An 8991-nucleotide genomic window follows, 5' to 3' on the forward strand; every position below is an offset into this window, starting at 1 on the left:
AACCTGCAGGCCCTGTGTTATTCAGGGTTCTCCAGAAAAACAGAGCCAATTGGAGACAGATAGGTGGATACAGAGACAGATTTGTTTGTTTGTTCATTTACTTATTTATTGATTGGAATTTGTTCATATGATTGGAGGGGCTAGTGAGCCCTAAATTTGCAGGGCAGGTGAGAAGTCTAGAAATTCAGGTAAGGGTTGATCTTGCAGCCTTGAGTCCGGGTTCCACAGGGCAGCAGGTTGGCACCTTGGCAGGGTTTCTGTGCTGCAGTCTTGAGGCAGAATTGCTTCCTCTTTGGAACATGTCAGTCTTGGCTTTTGAGGCCTTCAACTAATTAGATGATCCACCCACATTAATTTATGATCACATTTTTAAAATAGCTTCACAGCAGCATTTAGACTAGGTTTGATCAAACAACTGGGCACCATAGCCCAGCCAAGTTGACACATGAAGTTAACCATCATAAGCTCCAAAATGCCTAAGGGGGAGCTCATGCGTTTTTATATTCATCATTCTTCTGATGGCCCCATGAAAACCCATCATAAAAAAATGAAAGACATGAACTTGGGGAATCCAGATAGAATTTTCTTTTCTTATTTATTTATTATCATTATTTTTAGACAAAGTCTTACTCTGTCGCTCAGGCTGAAGTGCAAATGAGCAATCATGGCTCACTGCACCCTTGACCTCCTGGTCTCAGGAGATCCTCCCACCTCAGCTTCCTGATTAGCTGAGACTACAGGTGCATACCACCACACCCAGCTAATTTTTTTTTTTTTTTTTTTTTTTTTTTTTGGAGAGACAAGGTCTTGCCATGTTGCCCAGGCTGGCCTTGAACTCCTGGCCTCAAGCCATCCTCTTGCCTCAGTCTCCCAAAGTGTCGGGATTGCAGGCATGAGCAACCGTGCCTGGCCAGATTGAATTTCCAAAACAGTTCACCACGAGTTCCCATTACATATCTTATAGACAGTCAGCAAGTCCATCTTAAATACAGCCTAATTTTTATTTTCAGATTTGCAGCGTAGCTGTTCTAAGCCAGCTTTGAGGGCGATATGCACCTGTGCCCCACACATTAGTGAGGCTCACAGCAAGTTAGGTAGATGGGATCTGAGTCTTGATCGGCCATCAGCATATGGACTGTGACTATTTGTAAGGTTATGCTGGGTCAGTCTCAGTGGTTTAGCTGGAATTTTCTGTTCTTACTGTCCTCGTCTGTGTAATACCTGGTTCATGGCTTGTGTCCCAAATGTGTTAATAGTTACAAATAATGTCTGAGCATGCATACAAACATGGGCTTTTCTTCCAGTATTTTTTTTTCTGTCAATATTTTCTACTTTATTTCAGGAAAGTTCTCTTCCCGCTCTTTCTTAGTGAGGCATTTCATAAAAATCTCATTTTGATCCTATATCTCTTTTCTCAATTTTTGGAAAATTCTGATAGATTTCCTGAAGATCCAAATTGTGCCAGGCTACAGTGCTTTGCCCTTGTTTCTTAGGATGTCTAATTAAGGAAAGATAGTCCCCAAGGCAGGTTTCCAAAGATAGTCCCCAAGGCGGGTTTCCAGAATTCTGCCTTCACATGGTGTTGTAAGGAAATCTATTTCTCCTTTGCACAATAAGAGAAGCTTCCCATGACTGACTGTAATCCCTATAGGAACAGCTAGGAGGCTTGACCAGCATTGTACTAGCCAACTCATCATTGGATATTGTATTACATGAGACATATTATGTTGTAGGCCACTTCCATTATGTCTTAGCAATAGGAGCCGTATTTGCTATTATAGGGGGCTGTATTCAGTGATTCCCTCTATTTTCAGGCTAAATACTCAACCAAACCTATGCTAAAGCTCATTTTGCTATTGTATTTATAGGCCTCAATTTAACTTTTTTCCCACAACATTTCCTTGGCCTCTCTGGCATGCCTTGACGCTACTCCGATTATCCCGACACGTACACCACATGAAATATTATCTCATCTGTAGGCTCATTTATTCCCCTGATGACAGTAATTCTAATAATTTTCATGATCTGAGAAGTCTTCACTTCAAACTGAAAGGTTCTAATAATTGAACAACCATCTACAAACTTAGAATGACTGTGTGGCTGTCTCCTACCCTAGCACACGTTCAAAGAACCAACCTACATGGAAACCTAAATGAAAAAGGAAGGAATCGAACCCCCAAAGACTGGTTTCAAGCCAATCCCATAACCTCTATGACTTTTTTGATATTAGTAAAATTATTTCATAACTTTGTCAAAGTTAAGTTATAGGTTAAGCCCTGTATATCTTACTGGCTCACTCAGTTCAATTAGGCCTTCAAGATGCCACATCCCCTATTATAGAGCCACCTTCCATGACCACACCCTTATAATTATTTTTCTAGTCAGTTCCTTACTTCTATACATTATTTCTCTACTATTCACAACAAAACTGACTACTAACACCATAGATGCCCAAGAAGTAGAAACCATCTGAACTATCTTCCCTGCCATCATCTTAGTCTTAATCGCCCTCCCATCTCTACGCATCTTATATATAACAGATGAAATCAAGAACCCTTCTCTCACCATTAAAACAATCGGACATCAATGGTATTGAAGCTACGAATATACAGATTATGAAGAATTAAGCCTTGACTCTTATATACTTCCAACAACAGACGGAGGTGATCCTATGTTATATCAACACTTACTCTGATTCTTTGGTCACCCTGAAGTCTACATCCTCATCCTACCAGGCTTCAAGATAATTTCCCATATTGTAACATATTATTCTGGAAAAAAAAATAGCCATTTGGATATATGGGCATGGTGTGAGCTATAATATCAATTGGTTTCTTAGGATTTATCTTATGGGCTCACCATATATTTACAGTAGGCATAGATGTATATACACGAGCCTACTTCACCTCTGCTACTCTAATTATTGCTATTCCCACTGGCGTCAAAGTTTTGGCTGACTAGCTACACTTCACAGCAGCAATACCAAATGATCCCCTGCAATGCTCTGAGCCTTGGGATTTATTTTCCTTTTTACAGTAGGAGGCTTGACCAGCATTGTACTAGCCAGCTCATCATTGGATATTGTAATCACATGATACATATTATGTTGTAACCCACTTCCATTACGTCTTATCAATAGAAGCCATATTTGCTATTATAGGGGACTTTATTCACTGATTCCCTCTATTTTCAGGCTATATACTCAATCAAGCCTATACCAAAGCTCATTTTGCTATTATATATTTTCTACATCTGACTGAACACGTGGTTTGAAACTATCTTTCATTTTATTTTTATTTATTTATTTATTTAGATGAAATCTTGCTCTTGTCGCCCAGGCTGGAGTGCAATGGCGTGATCTCGGCTCACTGCAACCTCCGCCTCCCAAGTTCAAGCGATTCTCCTGCCTCAGCCTCCTGAGTCGCTGGGATTACAGGTGCCCACCACCACGCTCGACTAATTTGTGCATTTTTAGTAGAGACGAGGTTTTGCCATGTTGCCCAGGCTGGCCTCGAACTCCTGACCTTGTGATCCACCCACCTCAGCCTCCCAAAATGCTGGGATTACAGGCATAAGCCACCACACCTGGCCTTGAAACCAACTTTCAAAATGTGGTCTTTTTGCAGTACAGCTGGGATGTCTCTGCCTTCCCCACTTCCCCACCATGCACCTGTGTAAAGGGGCAGCTTCTGTCTCACAGGTGTAACGGATTTCTTCCCTGTCTCCCCTTTCTCTTCTGTCAATGAGTTGTGGGTGGCTGTCAGCTGGAGACCGCTCTCAGGGTCTCATGCACTGAATGCAACATGGACACAAACTTATGATAGGGCCAGATGGGGGACAGCAAGAGGTGAGCACCGGAAATTGCATGAGCTAGGAGTCACTGCCTGGTAGTGGGTGAGGGACACGTGATAGGGACAGTTTAGCAGCTGGATCAGGGTGGAAAACCAAACCCTGGCAACTGAGCAGTGGCACAGCCCTGCTTCTGTGGGGACAAGTGTCCACTGGCCCTGGCCAGGCTGGCCTCCAGGGGGCATTGTTGCAATATGCGATCACCCCAAAACACTTCAGCTTGAAGAAGATCTAGGACACAGTTTGTTGTTACCACCTCAGAGCATTTAGATGGGACCTGATGGGTGGAATTGAAGCTAAAAACCCATCCACCATTTCTAGTTAGTACAGTAAGCTCCTAATTTACAGAAATGCTTGGGAAATTGAGAATCATGATAAAATCCTCATCCTTCCTCCTCTTTTGACCAAATCTTTCTAAAATGCACAATTATAATTTCTTATCTTTTAGTACATAGTAATTATGTTATATGTGGTATATACACTACATAAATATAGTTCATTAAATCATTCTTTGGTGTTTGAAGACTTTCTAATTCATTACTTCATTCCAGACATCAATGACAACAGCACGCGTGGAACAGGTACACGTATGAGCTACCTACTAATATGCCCTGGATTTTGATTGTATTTTGTGAAAACCTTGGTATGGGTTATTTTTAAATGAATGTTTTCCCAAATTTTATGCTGAAACTGGGATGCATCAAAATTAGCTTGGTTATAATCTTGTCAGTGATGTCATCCAGAGGCCACCAGGAACACACCTGTAGCCCAGCAAAGTTGAGGCCATCGACTGGCTCATCACAACAAGGAAGGCTGTGCACCACCGGGAGCCAGCAGCAGCTCAGCAGCAGCAGTCAGAGGGCCTTGGGAAAGACTTGGAGGGTTTGGCTTATATGAGGTGATCTTGGGGAGAGTCAAGGAAACAGGTTGTGATGGATACTATTGAGTGTCAACGTGGTTGGATTGAAGGATGCAAAAGATTGTTCCTGGGTGTGCCTGTAGGAGTGTTGCCAAAGGAGATTAACATTTGAGTCAGTGGACTGGCAGAGGCAGACTCACCCTTAAACTGGGTGGGCACCATCTAATCAGCTGCCACAGCAACTAAAATAAAGCAGGCAGAAGAAGTTGGAATAAGCAGACTTGCTGAGTCTTCCAGCCTTCATCTTTCTCCCATGCTGGATGCTTCCTGCCCTTGAACATCAGACTCCAGGTCCTTCAGCTTTTGGACTCTTGGACTTACACCAGTGGTTTGCCAGGGGCTTCCAGGCCTTTAGCCACAGACTGAAGGCTGCACTGTCAGCCTCTCTACTTTGAAGTTTGGGACTCAGACTGGCTTTTTGGCTCCTCAGCTTGCAGTCGGCCTATTGTGAGACTTCCCCTTGTGATCATGTGAGCCAATTCTCCTAATAAACTCCTCTTCGTATATACATCTGTACTATTAGTTCTGTCCCTTTAGAGAACCTGACTAATACACAGGCCATGGTCAGATGGAGTGCCTTCTGGAGATGGGAGGAATTCTGCGACTGAATGTCTTAATTAATTGTCCTGGAAGGTGGGAGAAATGGAGTGAGGCTGGTGCTACAATTGGTGAAAAAGCAGCAGCTGCTCATATTCGCCAGGGTTGGGGGATGCCTAGGCATATTTGTGGTATTGACCACGTTCTTGTTTTCGTTTGTGACCAGACCAGATTACAGAGGGGTATTGATTTGCCTTGCTCCCCGCACGCACCATCACAGGGTGTCCCTGTCTGGGGTGGGTGCTCTTTGGCATTGCTTGTGTCCCTAGGAGTCCATCAAGGCAGAGCTGCAAGTACCAGATCAGCTTCCAGGTCTTCCAGGCTGCATGTCCCCCTCAATGTCCTGTAAGTTCTGATCTGGCAGGTACTGAATACTCAAGGGTTCACATTCTCTTAGCCTAGAGGTAGCTGCAATACTTATGAAAGGCATTTGGCTGATGTGTTCTCAAAGGAGAGGGAAACTGTCTGTGTTTGTTACCTGTGGCTGCATAACAAATGACCACAGCCTAGTGACTTGAAATATCACACACCAGTTACCTCCACTCTCAGTAGGTCAGAAGTTCAAGCAGAGCCCAACTGTGGCCTCCGCTCTGGGTCTCAGCAGGCTACAGTTGGGTCAGTCAGGGCTGTGGGCCTGTCAAAGGCTCTCTTAGGTTGTTGGTGGTTGTAGGACTGAAGATCCTTTTTGGGGGGGCAGTCAGCTGGTGTATTAGTTCATTTTCACACTACTGATAAAGACATACCTGAGATGGGGTAATTTATAAGAAAAAAAAGAGGTTTAATGGAGTTAAGGAACCCAGTTCCACATGGCTGGGGAGGCCTCATCATCATGGTGGAAGGTAAAAGGCACGTCTTACATGGCAGCAGACAAGAGAGAATGAGAGCCAAGCAAAAGGGCTTTCCCCTTATAAAACCATCAGATCTTGTGACACTTACTACCACGAGAACAGTATGGGGGAACCACCCCCATGATTCAATTATCTCCCACTGAGTCCCTCCCACAACACGTGGGAAATATGGGAGCTACAATTCAAGATGAGATTTGGATGGAGACAAGGCCAAACCACATCAGCTGGGGACCACTCTCAGCATCCAGGGGCTCCCAAGGATCCTGCCACATGGCCTCTCACAGTCCTTCCTACAGGACAGCAGCCTTCTTACACAAGTCAGCAAGAGGTAGTCTCTCTTGCCCCCACTTGCTAAGGCAGAATCTCACATCAGATGTAACCATCACATTTGCTGTATTCTATTATCTAGAATTACATCATAAGCCCCTTTAGGCTCAGGGGAGTGGATTATCCAAAACATAGATCACTGGGGACGGGTGACCTTAGGTGTGTTTGCCACATCACCTAAGAGTATACGAAACATCTCTCTCATTTCTTCCATTTCTTGAGCTTTTAAAAAATCACTAAACGAATAAACAGACAATTTAGGTTGCATGAATGAATACAAAAAAAGAACATATTATCATTCCTAATAATCACAATTTCTACCACAAAGATGATCACTTGTAACGCTTGCATGTATGTACTGGACCAGTTTTTATAAACCTTCCCAGCTATGGTCTACTGTTCAATGTGACTGATGACTCTTCAGACGTATCGTCTGGGACCAGCCACATCCTTGCAGGCCACCAAGAGGAGGCATCCATCTCCGCAGACGAGAGACGAGCTCTGGGCTCCTTCTGCACCTTCACAGTGAAGGCCATTGCTCAACAGGGTACATGGATCCCTGTGCTGCCCTAGACATGACATTTTTAAATTTTTGACTTTTCACCCTGTAATGGGGATTAAGGGCAGTGCTACTGGTATCTAGTAGGTATAGCCTAGCGACATTGCTAAATACCCTACAATACTGATCATGTGAACCAAGTCACCTAATAAATTCCCCTTCATGTATACATCCATCCTATGAGTTCTGTCCCTTTAGAGAGCCCAGACAATACACAGGCCGTGGTCAGATGGAGTGCTGTCCAGAAATGGGTGTAACTCTGTGATTGAATGTCTTAATTAATTGTCCTGGAAGGTGGGAGAAATGGAGTGAGGCTGGTGCTACAATCGGTGAAAATACACTTTGAAACAAATACATTGTGGCCTCCGAACACAAAGAATTGTCCCGCCTGACATGTCAATAGTGCCAGGGTTGAGAACACTGGCCCCAGCCTTGCATAAGTGTGTGAAGTTCAAGACACTGTGGAGGTTTTTCTTCTCTTGTTTTGTTGCTGTTTACAGAGATGTTCTTTTCTCTCCCCATCATACTTCCCAGTTCAGCCCAATAGAAATGGATTGAGAGAGTGAAAGTCACTGATCTCAAAGAATCTACAGAATTCAGCATTTTGAAAATCACATAGCAATCTGGGGTAGGCATTTACATGCGCTAATAAACCAGGCAAACATCCGACTCCCAGGATAAAGTGACGGAGAGCAGTAGAAGGCTTGTTGAGCCTTAAGGAATAAGGGGAAAATCATGCTATGAAGTGCAGGACCAGCACAGACCCAGAGGAGGGGATGCAGCCTGGGGCCAGCAACCCGGCGCCTCCTTCTCCCCAGGATGCAGTGCTGACTGATCCCCGGATGTCCGTGGTCCCACGTCCCAGGTCCTGAGAGCCCTTCAAAGGTGGACAGTTCTTTGGGAATTTTAGGACGCAGCACTTGAAGAGAGATTTACCTAAACTTTCCTCCTGGGAGCCCGTGATCATTTGAAAGTAACAGAAGAGAGTTGTCAGGCTGAGCAAACAGTTTCAACAGGCACTTGGTGAGAATGGGAAGCATCCTTTCATTGTGAAATCGTGGGGACAGAGGAGGAATTCACGGGATCAGAGCACTGAGAAACTCCAGAGGCTTCTGGTTCACCTCCCTGATTCCACAGATGAGGATCAGAGGCAGAGGTGGACGTTGGAATGGACAAGCCTGCCCACTCCTCGGCTCTCCATGGCTCTGTGCTTAGTCTGTTTCTGCAATTTGACATGAGGCCTGGCCCTCGGGAAAGCAGCGGGGCCTCATCTCCTCCTTGTGCTGCTCTGAGGTGGAGCCTTCTCAGGGTCAGCCCAGCTCTGGAGCACCTCTCCAGCTGGGTCACCGAAGCTGTCTGGTCCCAGGGCGGTGCTGAGTGACAGGCACGCCAGCCAATCCAATTGGCCATTTCATACCTAATGCATCTAACTGATAAAGATTTAACGCCCTGTCTCCAAGACATAGGCTTTACATAAACAGCTTTAAGGACCTCTTCACTTAGAGACCAGACTCCTTAGTGGTGGAACCTCAGGCATCCGTGCAGGATGTAAGAAAACTCCCATATACACGTGAACTGAGAAGTGTGTAGAAGAATAAATACTGTAATAGGTAATAAAATGTATGTATTGTTATTTATATGCTACTTTCTCTTTCTCCCTCTCTCTGTGTATATACATACATACAAAAATGTATTCATTCTATGGAAAACATGAAAGATGTAATATTCTTTACATCTGAAATTTTAATTAATGTATTTTTTCTGATCATATGAACACCACAAATATAATTTTATAATGTTTTTACTTAACAATAAGTCTTAAACATAAATACACACTGACAATATCATAGTTTTTTTTTAAAAAAAATCATAATTAAAATGGTTGCAAAACA

The 8991-nt window shown here is 43.9% G+C and overlaps 1 long non-coding RNA gene across 1 annotated transcript; it reads left to right on the forward strand.

Moving 5' to 3' along the window:
- Nucleotides 1-3296: 3296 nt before the first annotated feature.
- On the forward strand, nucleotides 3297-8991 carry LOC119618258 (uncharacterized). Its single transcript, XR_012092869.1, has 2 exons — nucleotides 3297-5710; nucleotides 7634-8991. It is a non-coding gene; the product is annotated as an uncharacterized lncRNA (long non-coding RNA).

Source organism: Chlorocebus sabaeus, chromosome 4 (assembly GCF_047675955.1).
Source record: "Chlorocebus sabaeus isolate Y175 chromosome 4, mChlSab1.0.hap1, whole genome shotgun sequence".
NCBI lineage: Eukaryota > Metazoa > Chordata > Mammalia > Primates > Cercopithecidae > Chlorocebus > Chlorocebus sabaeus.